This window comes from Rhinolophus sinicus, chromosome 4, assembly GCF_057876585.1.
Source record: "Rhinolophus sinicus isolate RSI-liver-muscle chromosome 4, RSI-T2T, whole genome shotgun sequence".
Classification (NCBI taxonomy): domain Eukaryota; kingdom Metazoa; phylum Chordata; class Mammalia; order Chiroptera; family Rhinolophidae; genus Rhinolophus; species Rhinolophus sinicus.
Window position 1 is genome coordinate 7,213,974 of NC_142504.1, and position 20,105 is coordinate 7,234,078.

Sequence of the window (20,105 nt, forward strand, 5' to 3'; positions counted from 1 at the left end):
GCTTCCTGAGTGGGAATCCTGGCTCCATCAGGACGACCTGACTTTGGAGAAGGTACCTGGCCCCCGCTCTGGCCTCACATTCCTCACCACCAGAGTGAGAATACTAACAGAGTTTGTTTCAAGCATCACTAGCATGACTGAGTTAAATTTTACTGACATCCACGCTACTGATAGCAAGAAAGGGAAGACTCCTTCCCGGAAGTTTCACCCACCACTTGTGCTTAAATTCCATTGGCCAGAATGTAGTCACAGGGACATATCCTAGAGTCAAGAATATGTGGTCTTTATTCTGAGAAGCCATGAGCGCAAATTTGCTTCTGAGCGAAAGGGAGAATAAACATTGGAGAACAAGGAGCACTTTCTACCAGAGGTATCTCTTGAAAGACTAAGTTCGTGGATAGAGATTTGTTCCTGCTACATAAGCTTATGTCTTATGTTTCAACGCCCTGCGTTGGGGTCTTGCAAGATGAATGAGGTGAAGAATGTTGTTTTTCTCCATGATGATAAGTCGGTCCCCAAGGATGATAGAAGATAAGCTAACGAAGGGATATTCCTAAATTTAGAAACCTTGCCTCCTGCAAAACAGCGTGAGCAAAGTTAAGAGTTATCCAAAAATAATCTCATTTGATGCAGTAACTAGCTTATAAGGTGGAGGGGCAAGCATTATAATCCTGAAATTATAGAGTCAGAAAAATTGAAGCTGCCAGAGGTTTCTGTGTTCACACAACTGTTAAATGTCTAAACCTGATCTCTTATCCATGACTTCTGATGACGAAAACAAGTATTCTTTTCATTAAACTATGTCTAAAACCATAGCCTATCTAAATATCTAATAACCATTTACAGCACTTTTTAACAGAAGAAATGGGTGTGAGCAAAGCAGTGTTACAATCCATTTGTATCTCAGGAGCTGGGCCTCTGAATTCTGTTCTCAGCCCAGCTGCTATTCAGTGTGTGGCATAAAAAAGCGAGCAGTGTTCCTGTGCTTCACTTACCAGCTTGAAAATGTAATAGCTCTGTAACGTTACTCTTAGTTCTACTGTGATACAACGTGTCACAGTAGAATCCATCCCAGGCAAGAGCCTACCTGCATGCAACAGACAGAGAAGCGCCTGTCACTGAGCACAGAGAAATAACTCTCTAGTATGTGATCTGTTGGACCAGAGGACCTCTATGGTTTCATGGAACAATGTTTAGATACTCACAAAGCATCCAGAAGCCCTCGGTAACTGCCTGGTGAACAAGTAAAAGCACCTCTGATTTACACTGTTTGGTGAATAAATCAGTTGATACCGGTGGCAAGTGAACCGAAAGGAAATTGAGATATTCTAGGAATCAAGGCGAATCTGACAAGTGCCGGGCAAAACAATTATTTTTTAATGAATTTAACCGTGAGTAATTAGGATTGGCAGTAGAAATTTGCATAAACATACCATTCAAATGGTAATGCAGCTAGAACATTGTTATCAATTCTTAATGCCTCTTTTAAGACTAGAAAATGACAACTCATCAGAGAACGACTCATTGGGGTTCAGCAAGCACTGACCTGAGTGTGACACTGGTCTGATCTGTGGCACCATCACCAGGCAAAATGCGTGGAGTGGAGAGAAGAGAATTTTCACATATTAAGAAACTAGACTGATAGTTTTCAAAATTTCTTGGCTGAAGAAAATAATTTTAATTTCCAAAGGCTTTAGTAAGCAGAAATCCAACGTAATAACAGTAACAATAGCAATAACTAACATCTATGAAGCATTACTATGTACCAGGTACTGTTCTCCATGCATGTATTAATTCATTTAAACCTCACAGCACCACCTGTAAATCGGCAATATTGTTACTCCTAGTTTACACCCGATGAAGAAAGTGGTCAGTAGTGAGGTTAAACAAACTGCAGAGATCACTCAAGTGGTGATGGAAGGAGCCCGGCCTCAAGCAAGTGTGCCGTGGAGCCCAGTTCCACCCTTTGCTTCCTGTGTACACAGATGTAGCAGAGCTGGATGTGAATGGGTGCGATGGACTCTCCCACATGCCCCACTGTCTGAAGGAATTTGCCGTCCAAGCATCTCACATACGGATATCTGGAAAAGCACCCCTGAGGTTGTGCTTAGATTTACTAGATAGAAGTCTCTCCCTTAATATTTTTAAATACATCTGACCCCTCTGTATTAAGTTTTCCAGAGTCAGATCTAAAATACAGCCATGCCTGAATGAGACAATAATCGATTCTCTGAAGCTTCCATTCTGGAGCAGAGGTGCAGAAGTAAACAGTAGATTCCCCATAATCACAATAAATGTTCAGAACAACTGTATGTGTCTACAGTAGATGTCACATGACTGTGGTAGATTCGTGACCACGTGGAACTCTAGCCTTTCTATGCCCAAGAGATGACCATCAGCCACAGAGGTTAGGAGAATGTACTAAGGAGTCAAAATCTATGTTTTTCATGTCCAAGTGGTTGGCACTTTAGTTTCAGTCTGTTTCAAGGCTAGTCTTGAATCTTTACCTGTAGTGAACGCCATCAGAAGTACAAGGTCTTTCCTCTTTCTGAGGCCCTTTCTCTTTTTCTTTCTTTGTCAGATGAAGAAGAATGTACCCCCAAATCATTGTCCCCTGGTCTGAGATAAATGCAAGTGACCAAGACAGACTAGGGGAAAATGTGACCAACAAACCATCAGGAAGAATTGTACACCTGAAACCTATGTAACTTTACTAACAATCATCACCCCAATAAACTTTCATTTAAAAAAATAAAATCAACCACCCTGGGAGACAGTGAAGCACATCACCCTGACTATGCCCCAGGATATTCTCTTTTTTAAAAGAAAGCACAATTTTGTATCCTCAGGAATCTAGACCTCATACGGTAGCAAAGGAACTTCCACATGCTTTTAAAACTCCATCTTATAATTCAACTCAGTGCATGTGTATCTGGCCTCCTCTTGGTTCTTGGCCATAATGACACCAAGAGGACAGTGACACAGTATCACCCTGTCAGTACAATGCTCCAAACTTGATCATCTTTGCTCGTTTGTAACCGTTATCTGTCAACCACTTGTCTCCTGTGATGGGTGAAAATTTTCATCCTTAATTACTTTCCCTCAACAGTGAACCTTGCCCGTGTCTCTCCTGACCCCGCCACAGCTGGGAGGACGCACCACTCATTTCAGCATCACAGATGCAGCCTCAGAGGCCAAAGAGCCCCCAGGACTGGTCGAGGCCAGGGTTCATCCCTGGAAGTTAAACCAGCTTTGCCAGTGGCTGTGAAGAATTACAGGGTACTCACCACTCAGAACAATCCTGGTCTTGCTTTGGTATGTGTATTACTGAGGTTTTACCAGCAGGATAACTTGGTTGTTCCAGAAGAAAAACTCCTCTATACAGGGAACAGTGTGTAAATAAAACAGATCCAATAGGTAGGTCGAAGGTATAGAATGACGATATTTTTCATGTGTAAATCTGAAAGTTTCTCATTTCTACCAGAGAAATGGACAGAACAATGGAATATATGCCCTGCATAGAAAATGAAATTTCCAGTTCTAGGCATCAGTCCTTTAAAAGAAGCTTCGATTATTAATCTTTTCAAAAAACATAAATGAAGAACATACATCAGTTTATAATACACTAAATGTGGCTTGAGATTTTGAAAGCCGGTTATTTAGATATGCAACTAGATGTCTTATACCTGCTGTGATCAGAGATTATAAAATATGCAAGTGTGAGATTGCTATGCTTCACTGCGTACTTTTTCTTTCATTTAATGTTACTTTACTTTTTAGTAGAAAAAAACAGTTGCATGTACAGACAATCCTTTGGTGAAGTATGACTAACACAATATTCAGAGTTCATACTGGAAAGTTTATAATTGATAATAATTTAGTAGCACTTAAAAAAAGAAAACATAAAATTCCTGCACAACTCTAGAATACACAGAAGTTGTGCAATTTAGTAGTCATTTACAAAGGCACATAAAAAATAAAGTACCCATTTTTCCCAAGAGAAATGGAAATGCAATTTCCTAAGCAAAATCTATTCATGTTGGAATTTTTATTAGCTTTCTGTAATGGAAAGGCTATTAAATATATATTGTTTTGTGCTTCGGAATAGTTTCACATAGTCTTAAGTGAAGACAAGATGAGTATTACATTATGAAAACCACCATTCACGCCTCATAAGCACCAGTTCACAATACAATGGGTTGGATGACGCAAAGTAAGTTCCCAAATCCAAATAGGACAAATGTGTTAAGATGAATGATAGCTTTATTACTTGTTCCATCGATGCCACAGGAAGGAACACAAAACTCTCGGGTTTGCAGCTAGCTTTGGTGGAAAAGGTCTTCAGACATTTGTTTGAAAATGCAGTGACATCTAGTGGCAGATTCAGCGCATCACTACTGTGTACTCACTGAGAGATCTTTGGCCTGCCGCCATTTTAAAACATTCCAAACATAGGAAAATGAATCTGACATTTTTAATCAACACGAAAGATGCAAAGAGAGGTTGCTGCAACTGAAAGAGCAAGCTTTCATTTAAGAGTCAAGGTTGACAAGATGAGCATAAGAGAGCAATTTGAGAGAGGGAGGGGGTTGTCGTCTCTCCTTATACGCCTGCATACTGGTCCTGCAAGTGAACCTCAACATGATTCTCCATGTTTAAGAGTCAGTTCCATCATTTCAATGAGGACAGTTAAATGAATCAAGCCTGGTTTGATCAGTTAGTCCTACTAGAACTAGTTTCTCTAAGAAGTATGAGCACGATGCAAAATGTATTAGAGAGGACGCACACAGTTTGGCAAGAAATTTTGAGCCTTATATGCAAGCGTAATCCTTCTATATGTGTGTGTGGGCTGGTGGTTTTTATTGCTTTAGGAAACTGCAAAAAAGTTCTTGAAATCTTACTCACGTCCAGATTCCATCTGGAGTCAGGCTGCTCCAACATTCCTTGAAGCATAGCTTGAAGATATGACTACTTTCTCCAACCTTCACAGAGCAAAATTAAAGTAATGAGCATAGAGCTGACTCAACCATTGATAGGATTTCAGAAAGAAAAATTGGATTTTATTCCTTACTTGTTTTGTACGCATAAGACCACATACACATAGTAGTACTTACATGCAGGCAAGAAAACAGAGAGCAGAGAATAGTGGTCAGCTATGTGAGCTTTAAGAGGCCTTAAGGTCAACGAGGTGAAGGTGATAATTGGCAGCTCAGACATGAGGTCTGAATTGGACGTAGAGGTATGGAAATCAGCAGAGTTGAGGCCAGGGCAATGGGTGAGAGAATGAGACTAGCCAAGAACAAAAAACTCATCCTTCGGTAATACCAGTATTTACAAGCTCCTGAAAGGAAGAGAAACCTAGGAGACTGACAAATAGTAGTAACAAAAATTAAGAGGAAAATAGGGAGAGAGCAGTGATTCAGAAGCCAAAGGATGCTGAGTCATGGTAAACGCCACAGCAATCCTGGAGGATAAAAGTTGAAAGGAAGCCATTAATTATGGCAGGTAGGAGGCTGTCAGTAACCTTTGAGAAGTTGCCTTCTGTAGAGTGACGGATGTGAGTGAGAATCCTGGGGAAGTTGAGGAAGACAGAGCAGTGACTATAGACTTTCTTCCAAATTGACAGGAAAGAATAGTGACAATATTGAGCAACAGGGGGACTCAAGATGAAATGAAGCTGTAATAATTCTAAGTATGTGGACATTTCTGTATATTGACAGGCTGGGAAGGGCCAGGAAAGAGAAAAATTCTGAAGATATGAGAGAGCTGGGAAATAAGACTAATTCCTAAGAATCAGTGTGGAGTGTTTAAGGATAAACAAAGCTCTCACTTTATGTACTGGTTTTCCTTTTGTCTCTTGCCAGTCTCCCAATGTCCTCAGAGGAACAAGCTCAGCTCACTGATGTTAGGAGCCCAGGTTAAATCCTTTTCAGAAACAATAGGTGGCCTTTCTATAGGCAGTTATTTTTTATAATCTCTTCAGACTCACAACCCACTATTTTATGCAATGTCCAGCAATCTAGGGTCCTAATCAAGATGTTTAGTAACAGGGACCCGTAGTTTCAGAGCATGACACCTCACCAGTCTACCAGTCTCCTCCCTCCTTAATTTCTATCCAGGCATTTTATTTACAGCTGTGTTTCTCTCTCTCTCTCTCTCTCTCTCTCTCTCTCTCTCTCTCTCTCTCTCTCTTTCTCTCTCTCTCTCTCTCCACTTACTTCAGGGTTTATCCCACCTACTACTCATAAACTGGTATGATTCATGACATGCAGTTAACTTTCATCCATTGAAGCATCTGAGGCTAACTCTGGAAGCTTTCCAAACACTAATTCAAACCTTAGTGAAGCCAAACCCCTCTCTGTTCCTGATTCTTTTACAGAATACCTTAGAGAGAAGTCAGTTTTGAAGGCAGCCGAAGGTTCCCTCCATATCAGGCATGGGCATGCCCCTAAGAAACACTTACACTACCCCATTCTTGAAATGGGTTTCAACTGTCTGGTCTTTTTTAAATTTGTTTATTTTGATACATAGCTCCAATTCATAGTCAATCTTCTATGCATTTTTCACACACAAGTTACAATACATATTTCGTAACACATTGTCTGAATGCCGTAAGGGAATTAGTTCTCTTATCAGTAAGAATTTAAGCGTCCATCGCCTGAAAGCAGCTGGTTGATTTGTACGTTCTTTTCCTATGTGGCATAATTAACTGTGGTCTTGAGAGACCACAGGAAGAGCTTCTGGGTGTTTAGTTCCAGTCTCTGTAGTTCTTCTTTAATCACTCCCATCATCCAAACTGGGGCCATATTTCCAATGTAAGATGGGTGGAGGAGCAAATTTGGGGAGGAAGAGACAAGTGAAGTTACAGAGGCTTTTGAAAAAACTCCAGATAGAGTTTTTACTCTGAAACTTATGGTGGGGTTCAGGGCTAGAGATAACACCTCCCATGCTGGAAGCGAACCCTTTTCTTATTTCAGGAGAGATTCCTGACGTTCATCAGTGGGGAAAATGGCTCAGATAAATTATATTTTATTTTCTCCAAACTGGCATTCAGCAGTCCCAATGCCAGGACTGTCATAAATGACAAAGATTAGTACTAGTTTTGCAAGGCTTAACATCAAAAAGTATCCCCAAGGCTTGAGGCTTCTCACTTGGCAACCAGAAACATAGAGCGGATAGAAGCACATGGCGATGAGATTTCAGATGATAAGTTCTCATCCATGACATGAGAATAACAGGCTTCCATTTAACCAAATAAATAGTTGTTTCTTAGCTCATTTTCCCCTTTATTTAGTTTTCAAGCTAATATAAATGACTATGAACAGGGCAAAAATAAATTAACAGTAAATCTGAGCTACGAAAACATAAGGGAGATAAGATTCTGTGTTCATGAGCAAAAGGGAACAAGTGGACTTTCCATAAGAAGTTACCATTATAAAAAATACTTTAGGAAAAATGGTTCTCCTAATTTATGAACATAGAGAGGAAATAAGCAAAACCGTTGTCCCCAAAATAACATGTAAAAGCAGAACACTTCTGCTTTCTTTTGATAAGCCATTAATGACAGGAAATAATTAATGATAGTATCTTACAAATATTCACCCACAAAATTTCCTTAGCAGAGGCATTTTCCAGTTCTGTAGTTTATAAATGGATGGAGGCTGCCGGATTCTGTATGAAAGCTCTAGCTAAATGAGTCACTGTATTTCATAACAAGGTCCTTGCCGCTCTCCTGAGATCACAGCCCGCACCACCCCGCCACCCCCATCAAACTCCATGGAGGATTGCCTGCCTACCTTCAGCTGATGTCTCTTCTTCATTAGTGCCAAGCATTAGAAAGACAGCATGATGTGAGGATAGAAGAAATTTAGGCTCAGGAACCCATAAACAGGGGATCTATCTCTGCATCCAACCAGAAAGCGATTTCAATAAACTACAATCTCTTTGAAGATCAGTTTCCTCGTCTGTTATAAAAGGGGTTTTACGTCTTCTTCAAACTCTTAAATAAAACATGCTTTTCTTGGTACAAAAGAATTTGGGGTTATCATAATTACAATGAGCTAGCACCACTTTTTAAATGAGAGTGCTTCATTTAAAAAAGCCAAGAGACAGAATTACATTATTAACTCCTTATATTCTCTCCTAAGTTATCTTTAATTGCAAGCATAGTCATGCTGATCATATACTTTATATTTTATATTTAGACCAGTTAACATGTTCAAAGGACTTTGCTTTTTCTGAAAGCTTAATTTCCGTATGAATCATAAACACCCTTGTTAGCAGCTGTTCCACGAGAATGTCTTTCTTGGAGCACATAGGTATGATAGTATTGAGACCCACGAACTGCACAGAGAGATAAATATCCTCTTAGCCTATTCCAGTCATACAGTATTTCTTCCTGTGGTGAACATTTTCTAAATAGTCATTAAAACACTATTTTCGCTGCATAACTAATAGCAGCATGGGGTTAAATCAAGTGAATAAATGACTAAATGGAGATCATTTTCTTAGAGAAATTGTCTGCTCATATTTGTCTAAAGCTTGTGAATTATCTGACCCGTCGTTTTTAAAAATTAGGAAGTAAACACCACATGTACACACTTGCATTCATTTACATATCACGCAAAAGAGAAATAGACATGTCTTCACATAAAAGTCAAAATTATAGCACAGATCCAGAGTTCTAGAAGGTGAATTAGATAACTAGATAATTAGTCTCAAAGAGTAATGGTTCCTTTTAGCGCACAGACCTCACCCTGACATTGCCATTCATTCATTCATTCATTCATTCATTCAAGCACATGTTAAAGTACTGGGTCCCTATCTAAATGCTAAGAAAATAAAAAATAGTCCCTATGAACAAAGACTTCCCAATTTATGACAAAAGTGGACATGTATTCAATAAAACGTCTTAAGTTACATAACAAAGTTATGTCTGGGAACTAGGTACTGTGGAAGCAAACAGCGTTGTCACGTGTTTTCCAATTGTCCTTCTAGATGCCCTTTCTACCCTTCTCTGTGGTGCTCCCAGGAGGCAGACCTTATGGTACTTCAACAGGTTTACCTTCTGCTTCAAACAATGGGAGATGCTAAAAACAGGGCAGAGTGTGAGAACACTGAGGACAGGGTATTTATCCCCCATTTCCTCCTTGAGAGGTAGCTGCAGGTAGTACAACAGACTACATCACCTGTTAGGTGGTCCCCTCCAGGGCAAACCACAGGAAATACCTCCTCTTGACCCATCAGGCAGAAGGTTGATAACAGCTCCCAGCTGTTGCTAGTCCTGGGATCCCGCCCTATCCTTTGTGGGTTTCCCTGAATCATATCTCCACCTTTGTAATAATCCCTTTACTAAACGCTCCTCAAGTTACTCATTTTGAGATGCTATCTGTTTCCTGCTGTTTTCTGGATACATCACCCAACCAAAAATGGGTTTGGAAGGATCACGAAGTGTATCATCTGGTCATAAAGCAGAAGTCCACGCTGGATAGGAGAAGAAAGGGATTGGAGAACGGACTTTGAAAGTGGAATGAACGACATTTGCAAAAACATGGAGGACAAAGAATACTTGATTTGTTTGAAGCATCCGCATTTGTTAAGAAAGCAGCAGAACAGACAGCCAAAGAGGCAGACAGGGGCTACATCAGGCAGGGCCGGGTGTGCTAGTCAAGGGAATTTGCATCTCATTATAAATACAATTCATTTTCCTTGAAGCATTTTGTTCAGTGCAGTTTCAAAGGGTCACTATGGTAGCATTTTGGAAATTAGAGGGGAGAGAAGAGAGATGGGAGACCGGGAGAGAATTTATCAGCTTGCAGTTATTACCACAATGCAGTTGAGAAGTGATGCATACCGGACTAAGGCCATGCCAGAGGGGACAGAGAGAAGGAAATGGAGACTCATATATTTGATAGCACTTTGTGACCAATTCCATATTGGGAGAAAAGTCATGAAATATACTGATTAACTTCCTTTGGAAGGTGCCACCCCTGCAATTCCATTTGTCTCAACCTTTCTCAATCTCCGTGGACCATTTCAAATCCTACTTCTTCACTGAAATTTGGTCCCAATTCTCTCATTCTAGGAATTATAAGTGGCACTTTGCTATAAAACTCATGGGGATTCTCATTTCCTTTTGTGGATATTTACCTTTGCTATCTCCCATCCTTTCTTTGTTCCGTAACAATACGAGGTCAAACAATTAAGTTCACGAACTCATCCTAGACAAGTGCTACATACCCAATTGCTGGATATCACTATAGGCACCTTTGAAGTACTCCCCTTGGGAAGCTACGCACTGATGCCAGCGCCGAGTCCACCTTTCAAAGCAATTTTGGAACTCTTTTTCTGGAATGGCCATCAAAGCTGTCATCGTATTACCCTTAATGTCCTGAATATCATCAAAATGTCTTTCTTTCTTTCAACATTTCCTTTATCTTTGGGTAAAGAAAGAAGTCATTGGAGGCCAGATCAGGTGAGTAGGCAGGGTGTTCCAATACAATTACTTGTTTATTGGCTAAAAACTGCCTCACAGACAGTGCCGTGTGAGCTGGTGCACTGTCGTGATGCAAGAGCCATGACTAGTTGGCGAAAAGTTCAGGTCATCTAAATTTTTCATGCAGCCTTTTTAGCTCTTCCAAATAGTAAATTTGGTTAACTGTCCAGTTGGTACAAATTCATAATGAATCATCCCTCTGATATCAAGAAAGGTTAGGAACATCGTTGCAACAAATTCTCAAACTTCTTTGTCAGACCTCATATATCCCCAAATAGATCATAGACTCCCAAAAGGAGAGAACATTCTTATTTTTATATCCCATTGCTCTCAAAATAGTGCCTTGTGCATGATGGATATTTGGTAAACAGTGTGCACTGGCTGGTGTTAACAGGGATTAGATAGCATACTTGGTAGCAAGTATATTCTACACTAAGTCTGTGACAGGAGCTATAAGTCAGCTGAACTCTTTTACTCCACTTCCACTCTTTTCTCTCATATGCCTAATATCTTCATGTTTATCAAGATCACTCTCTCAGAGGAAAGGTCACAAGCTCTGTCCCCTTTCTAATCTATCATCTATACAAACTCATCTGACCACAATGCCATTCTCTCAGTGCCATTTCCTTTGCAAAATGAGAACTGGCTAACCTGACCTTTTCTATCCCTCTTGCAGATCATAGGTGTAATTTCCAAGTTCCATCAGGAAGAAATGCACTAAGCCTATAAACATAACTCAATGGCAGGAGCTTATGTACTATAGAATATATTTTGAGACAAGCAGGGTTTCTGACTGTCTTCAAATCTTACTACACAATCCCTTTGCTAATTATTTCTAGGATTTTGACCTGAAACCTATTAAAATACAAAGATATCTGGAGTAGAATTTTCCTATATAATAAACTCAAAAAGTTATCATTTCTTTCCATGTGACTTTAGACCAATTTTTAGGAATGGAATGTATTTCCCTTAAAACATATATTAGGAAGAACAACCTATTCAAAATTTTTTCCATCTCATATGTTTGGCATGAGTGAACAATCCACTTGCATCAACTTGAAATCCTATAAATCTTAATGTCTAAAATATCTATAAGTTCACAATAATGCTTGCTTTGTCTATAAGATGAATTATGTATGTCTTTTTTATTCTTCAATATAATTGTACATGGGTTATTAAAAACAAAATGCATAAATTATAATATTAATAAAATACTAATTTGTGCTCTAACAATGGTCTCCCACTGATAGAAAAATGCTAGAAAAGATACGGTGATATTATTTCTGAAGCAATTCTAGCTCATTACAAGAATGGCAAAATCTCCCATCTTTTTTTTTTTCTTAAAACAACAGCACAAAAAAATACCATCATCCATTTGACTTTCATCCAAAGAAAGGCTGAAAGTAGCTCTAAAGTTAATAAACTCCAGATTAAGTGCCATTTCTCACTAATTAGTTTTCCTTCTCGGGGATAAACTTCTCCCTATTTTTTTTTTAATCTTTTAGGGAATGAACTCAACATTTAAGGAATCCCTATGGCTATATCCATTTTAAATATCCACACAGATAAGGAAATCGGACAGCACAGTGTGTATAAATGAAAATACTACAATTATTCAATTAGCTACTAAATGTAATAAGTAAGATTTTTAAATGGAAAAACCCTGTATAAAAATAACTTACTAACATTATCCCAGGTCTTTAAAGAGTTTAAATATGGAAAATGCAACATATCCAAATGTGCTATCCTGGAAGGAAAAGTAGGTTTTGGAATCCAATACCACCTTCTGTTATGGAAACTTGGATCATTTATTTAATACCTAAATACCAAAAACCTCAGTCACTGACTTCCCACTTCCACTCAAGATACCAAAAAGCTACAAGAAATTATCACTTCAGCCATTGTTTCTAACAGCAAAAAAGGTAAAAAAAAAAAAAAAAAAAATTACAAATTCATAACACGTTGTGAGCCTGTCAGAGAACTAAAGCCAGCAGGCAACCAAATGAACTAAATTCTAAAGAGTAATAAGCCATGTTGAGGGGAAATACAACACAGAACCTGTTTCACCTTTGACAGAAACAGTAGGGTTTCTGACTGTCTTCAAATCTTACTACACAATCCCTTTGCTAATAGGCTAGCATGACAGTTTAGCATAACTTGGAAAAAATGACAGCCTGGAATAACACAAAAATGACTGAGGGAAACTAGGAGACTAGTTTGGTGAAATAGATACGCATGACGTGATCAGCAGCCCTCGTGGACAGGATGGAATCCTGCCTTCTTCCCCACATCCTTCTCTCATGTAAAGAAAAAACATCAAATTTTCAACTATTGAAAAGTAAAAGTCAGTTAAAGAAAGCTATCTGGAAAACTACTGAAGATTTGGAAAGTAACCAAACACAATTTTAAGTACATGTATGGAACCAAGAAAAATATCACAAGGAAAGTTAGGAAATACCCTAATGACTGAAAATAGAAAATGCAATATATCCAAATTTGTGGAGTGCAGCTAATGCAGTGATTAAAGAGAAATTTATATCATTGATTGCTTGTATTAGAAAACACAAAGTTCTCAAGTCAGTAACAGAAACTTACACTTTATGAAAATAGAAAAAGAAGAGCAAATTAAAACCAAAGCAAATAGAAGGGAAATAATAAAGGGAAGACAAGCAAACAAAATTTAGGGATCAAATATATGGTGATGGAAAGAGAACTGACTCTGAGTGGTGAACACACAATGTGATACATAGATGATGTAATACAGAATTGTACACCTGAGACCTATGTAACCTTACTAACAATTGTCACCCCAATAAACTTTAATTAAAAAATAAAACAAAATTTACAATAGAGAAAATCAGTAAACAGGAAAGCTGGTTATTTTAAAAGATCAACAAAATTGATAAACATCTAGACAGATCAAAAAATAAGAAAGAAAAGACAAAATATTTTGATAAGAAGAGTAAGGGGGGTGGGAGGTGGGGGGTGGGAGATGAGGGTAAGGGGGATCGAATATATGGTGATGGGAGGAGAAGTGACTCTGGGTGATGAACACACAATGGTATTTATAGATGATGTAATACAGAATTGTACACCTGAAATCTATGTAATTTTACTAACAATTGTCACCCCAATAAATTTAATAAAATAAAATTTAAAAAAAAAAAGAAACTCAAAACACTACTTTGAAAGGAAAAAAAAAAAAGAAGAAGAAGAGGGGGCATCACTATATACAACATAGCTAAAGGGCTATTAAGAGAATATTATTAACAGCATAATGTCAGTAATTTTGATAACTTACATTAAATAGAAAACTTTCTTGACACTACCAAAATTCAACCAAGAAAAAGTAAACTGAATAGCTTGATTCAAATAAATTTGATTTGGGATTCAAAAATCTTTCCACAAAAGAAATTTGGAGCCAGATAGTTTCACTGGTGAATTCTACTAAGTACCAAAGAAACAAATAATATCAATTCTACCCAAAATCTTCTAGGAAATAGAGGAAAAGAAAACCTTCTCAACTCGTTTTATGAGGTCTACATTACCCGAGTATCAAAACTAGACAAAGATATTAGAAGGAAAAAAAAACTCCTCTTAAACATAGATACAAAAATCATTACAAAAAATATCAGCAAAGGAAATCCAGGATGATTACATAGGCCTGATCCCAGGCATGCAATATTTTTTAAGCTTTCCAAAAATCAGTCAATTTAATTCATCATGTCAATAAACTAAAAAAAGGAAAACCATATGATCATCTCAATAGATGCCCCCAAAAATGTATTTGACATAATTTAGTGCCCATTCATGAATTTCAGCAAACTGGAAATAAGAAAATAGAAATAAATATGACAGAAATGTTATAATCCTTAGAAATAAATATAATAAAATATGGGTACAATGTATATATTGCAACTGAGGAAATTTACAGGAAACTAAAACTAAGTCCTGTTCATGAATTAGAGACTTATTAAGATGTCAGCTCTGCCCAAATGGATGTACAGATTCAATGCAATCTAAACCAACATCACCACAAGGGAGGGGGCTGTTTTGTTTTATTGGTAGACATTGATAAGCTAATGACAAATTTTACATACAAATGCAAAGAACTTAGAAAACAAAATATTTAAAAAAAAAAAAAAACAACAAAGCTGGACAATGCTGGAGGATTCATTCTCCCTGATTCCAAGATTATTATAAAGCTTAAGTAATCAATTATCAGTCTAAGAACACACATGTAAATCAATGGAACAAAATAGAAAATTCAAAAATAGGTGCACACGTATATGGTCAAATGAATTTTTACGAAATTGCTAAAGAGATAGATAAATGAAGACGGTATAGTCTTTTAAGCAATAGTGCCGGAATATCTACATAAAAGAGAACATAGAGAGACAGTGAGTGGTGAGAGAGAGAAGGAACGAGAGAAGGAAGAAGGGAAGGAGAATGGACAGACACTTGACTCTTGTATCCTATGTAAAAATCAACTCAAAATGGATCATAAACCTAAATGTAAAAGCTAAATTTATAAACCTCATAAAAGAAAATGTTGGTGAACATTTTTGTAACGTTGGGTTAGTAGGCAAAGATACAACAATCCATAAAAAAATAGATAATTGAGACAATCAAGATTTTAATTTTTTTTCTCTTTAAAAGATTTAATGAGATTAAAAAGGAAGTCACAGATTGAGAGAAAATATTTGTGGAATTCATATTTGACGAAGAACTTCTACTTAGAATATATAAAGAATTCTTACAATTCATTTACAAGAAGACAAAAATGGGAAAATATTTTCACAAACACTTCACAAAAGAAGAAATATTAGTGACAAATAAGCACATGCAAATACATCACTATTTATTAGTGAAATGCTAATTTAAGCCATAACTTGGTACCATTCTACACCTACTAGAATGGCTGAAAGTAAACAAATTAACAATAGCTATACAGGATCTGGAGCAGGTAGAACTCTCAAACACGTGATGGGAATGTAAAAATGGTACAATTACTTTGAGAAAGTTCATCAGATTCTTGTAAAATCCACCATCTACTTACGACATGACACAGCAATGGAACCTGTAGGCATCTGCCTAGGATAAATGAGAATATGTGTCCACACAAAGACAAGTCCACAGTCATGTGTACTGAGTTAGGAGAATACTGTATTTGCTTCTCACATGTGTGGGTGTGAGCTCAGGGATGTGATTTTTAAAGACCTTGTCAATTAAAGGATCTTTGGTGATGTGGGCGCCATGAGAAAATTGGTGTTGGATTGGTCCCTCTCTAAAGGTGCTGAAGGAAATTCCACCTATATGCCAGTGTAAAACTCAGTTGACTGGAACAAAAGAAAATTAAGAAAGAGAAGGCTGAATCTTATTGTGGCATGTGGAAGGGAAACTGATTTTGAAAGTTTAATTTCTCTTTGGGACCAAGGGTTGAACTTCTCCTTGGCAACAAGCAGGCTGAGCTGAACAGATAGGCTGTTATATGGCACGGCCTTGAAATTCATACTCTGGACCCGTATCTTTAGACCATGAGACGTTATTAGAAAAGCAGACACACTTAGGTGGTGGTAGTTTTCCCTGACACTTCTTTCCCTCTTCCTCCAACAGGAGAAGGCTGATGAATTGTACATTTGGTTTTCAGCCCAGTGGCTGCAGGAAAGGATCAGAGCAGGAAGAATATACACGTGGCAGGGAAATGTCTCAAGGTGTCTTCCTCGCCCTATGCTTTGAGCCTTCCTCAAAGAAAGACGTTAATCTGCTTCCAGGACTGAGCTTAGTCTGGTTTACTAGTGAACAGGGTCACTGTATTTAAAGAAATGAATAAATTAAGTAGCCATTCCGATGTGGCATCCCGTAAGTGGGGCCATTCCTTCACTCTGGTACATTTTGTTTTCCATGTTTTATCTTTCCCTGTAGAAGCACGGATAGCCCTCAAGCTTGGAGCAGGAGGCAAGGAAAAGGTCTAGGTTATCAGAATCCTCTGTTGGAACCTCAGGCACAAGTGCAGCCAATAAGACAGTATTCCTTTGCTTCCATGGTTGTGTTCCTGTATGTAGGGCTTTCTTGAGACCACAGAAAGGGTCATCTGTAATTTGAGGCAGGATTTCATCATTCCTGAGTACCTTTGGCATAATAATGCCATAAAACCACCTTAACACAAGCAAAACCTCACTAAGATTTCCAACGTAAATCATAATAAAATTAAGAGAGAATGTGTTTACTGCTGCTATGGCATATGTTTCACCATATCTAGGCATATAACTATCTACAGAATAATTAAGTTTTAGGAGAATTGTATTGGAAACCTACCAAGTGCCAAGAGCTGTCTAGCAATTGCAACAATTTACTGAGGTCCCCCCAGTGAGCCAGGGACGATGGGAGGGGTTTAATGGGCTGTATTGAATTCAATCTCCCAACAGCTCTATGGAGTAAATTTCGTTACTCCCATTTTACAGAATTCACTGAGGGTTAAGAGAGCAAGTTTAAAATTACTCTCAGTAAATTATATCTGCAACTACAGACCTAATTTTCCTACCATATGACATTGTTTGGTTAAGCCATTTGAATTTCTTAACTGGCATTAGTAACTTAGTGATGTAATCATTTGTAATGCTTTATACTTTAAAATATCATACTTCCCAAGAATAATAGCCCTTGAAGTATCACACCCTTGCAAACTGCAGCTTCTTATGCTTCCTCAGCTAGCTCCACGCTGCTTTCTGTTTCCATTTTGAGGTCCCCATATTAGATGCATCTCCATCTCCCAATGTAGAAACGATCTTGCTATGAGGCACGGTGTTTCCAAACATGTCTCCATTCACATGTCCCCACTTAACGGAAGGAAACCATACCAAGTATCAGGAAAGATGTAAGGTCTGTTTTCCTACCACTCCCAGACCCAAGTATGGTACCTTCTCATGGCAGCATGCTGAAAGCCATACCCAACACACAGTCCAGAATTTTGAAATAAATAGAAAAAGAATAATATCCTCCCAAGCCTAACACCAAGTTCACAGGGAAAGAACATGGACAAAGCTCTAAGCCCAGACCTGGCTGGAAAATCAGAAAGCAGAAAGAATGGGCATACGGAGCTGCTCCTACAGAGTTGGACAAAGCCCTTAGGGAAAATAAAAAGGAGAAGGAGGAGAAGGGGGGGGGGGGAGGAAAAAGGGAGTGGATAATGAAACGTGGTCAGTATTTCCCTGATCCTACAGCTTGGATCAGTTTGTTGCTTCAACAACCTGGAGAACAAGGAGAAAACACATGACGCGCCGATGTCGTGTGTAATGTATCAACGTGCAGTGTCCCTGACCACTGGCAAACATCGCCTAATTAATGCTCTGAAATGTAACCTGTTAAATTAGCATCCCTCTACTTTGGGGGGGATTGAAGATGGAGGGTGGGTATGAGGAGCCTACAGATATTCCACATCAAAACACCAACATTGTATGTCTAGTAAAATATTTGTAAGGAATAGCCACCACTAAATCTTTAGAAAGGGGTGTATTTTCTTCTTTCCATCATTGTAATGACTTCCAGTTCTCCTAGTCTTATTCTCAAAGCTTCGATTTATCGAATTCCTCATTAATAGGCATTTGTATTTAGGTTCTCTTTCCCCTAAGTGACAGGAAATTGATGCCTTATTTCTCTTTGTGTCCCCTGTTGGGCCCTCCACATATTAGCAGTTCTATCGATATTACTTAATGGAATTAATCTTCCTACTGTTCTTTGCAACCCAGTAGCCAAGCCAAAAGGGGAGAACGCAGAAGCTTTATTTTGCTTCACATTCTGACTCAGCTAACATATTATTGACTCTGAGGTGGAAGGTAAATTTTAGCCAAGATTTTATTACTTCTTAGCAAGGTGCTTCATTAAGACTTTATTTGTACTTGCAACGTTTTTTGCTAGAGCATAATGGTCAGTCTCAGATCTACTGGATTGGATGACAGAAATTCCATTTGGCATCATTTATTATATCCAAACATTATTATATACTCTCATTAATATTGTCATTTCATCTGTGAGAGATCTAATCTGACAAAATAACTCAGAGGAGAAGCTGAAATATAATTATGGTTTCCGAGCCAAAAGACCCATCTTTTGAAAATCTAAAATAAGTCATCCTCAGCAGTCATATCACTCATCAGACCAGAAAATATCAAAGAACTGGTACTTTCCTTCCCCTACTGTGTGTTTCGGGGGGCAGGAAAATCAGCTGTGCAGCCGATGAGGAAACCACCCGCCATTATAAATACTGTAGAGTGTGGAGATGGTGTTGCACTTGAACAAGCAACGTTTGCAGTGTTCTACGATGTAAAGGCATTTGGGACCAACCAGTTCTCAGGACTGAAGCAGAGCACTGTACACATCAATACAGCTCAAGCTTCCCTTAGCGCCCTGGGCTGTGACGTGCCATCACTTCACGTTTCTTCTGTAGCTGCTTTCCTGTCTGACCTTCCAAGAGATTATAACTGGGTTTGGACACCCACTTAACATAAACTCTACTGTCCTGGAATATGTGTGTCTGCTCGGAAAATACCTGCTAAGTGCAGCAATGACATGGCGATGACGTGGATATCCCAACCAATCACCCTGAGCCATCCAGGGCCACGGAACTGGCCACTGTTGGGCCCACTGACCCAGGATTCCTTGCTTCCCTGGATCCTGTTTCTCTACCAGTGTTCAGGATTAGTTCTCCTTTCCTCAGCCACTGTTGGCAGCTGCTAATCTAGAATCTCTATGAATCTTACAGATTCAGAGGACCTCAGAAGGACCACTTTTGCTATAGACAAACTTCAGCTACAGCCTATATCTGCTCTTAGAACAACCTTAGCTGCCATGCAGGCCAGGTGCTGGCCTTACCTAGGCTTGGCCCAAAAACAGACCCGGTCCTTGAGTACGTCTCAGAATAACCAAATCCCTCCCAGTCTAGGTTTCCCATTCTCCATAGGGTAAGCCAGTATGAATAAAAATAAGGAATTCAGATCAGTACATTTACTAGTACAAGAGGGGAAAGCATGCAGGAAAAGAATGAAATCATATTTAAAAGGAACTTCCTTCTCCCCATAAAAATGATATATACATTATATTTTAATCCTTTTAATTCAGATTAAACATGAGAAACATTAGGCAGTTTGCATCCCCCAAGTTGCCGCACGTGCCATGACATATTTCACATATTCTTTGCTGAAGATGCTTTCTTTTGCAGCTACTCAAAAGTGAACTTATTTGCCTTACTTAATTTTATTTTATAAAATTGGATTACCCTTCTTGTGGAAACATATAATTAAATCTCTTCTGCTGCTCCAGAGAGGTTATTGTCTTAAATAACAATTGTTATTACATTTTTCTATGGAAACATAAAACCAAAGTTCCTTTTGACACACAACTTTGGGTAGAAATCATGGAAAATCAATCAATAGAAGCAGGGCTGTGTCTGACTCTTGTTGCATTCAGGAAATCATTTCTTTCTGCCAGAATTTATTAATTTTAGCTAAGCGCACTAAGAACTCATTTACCAAACTAAACTTGTGGACTATTTTAGAAATATAATTTGAATTCTCTAGTAAACTTACTTGTAAGGTCCATAATTCATATTTTC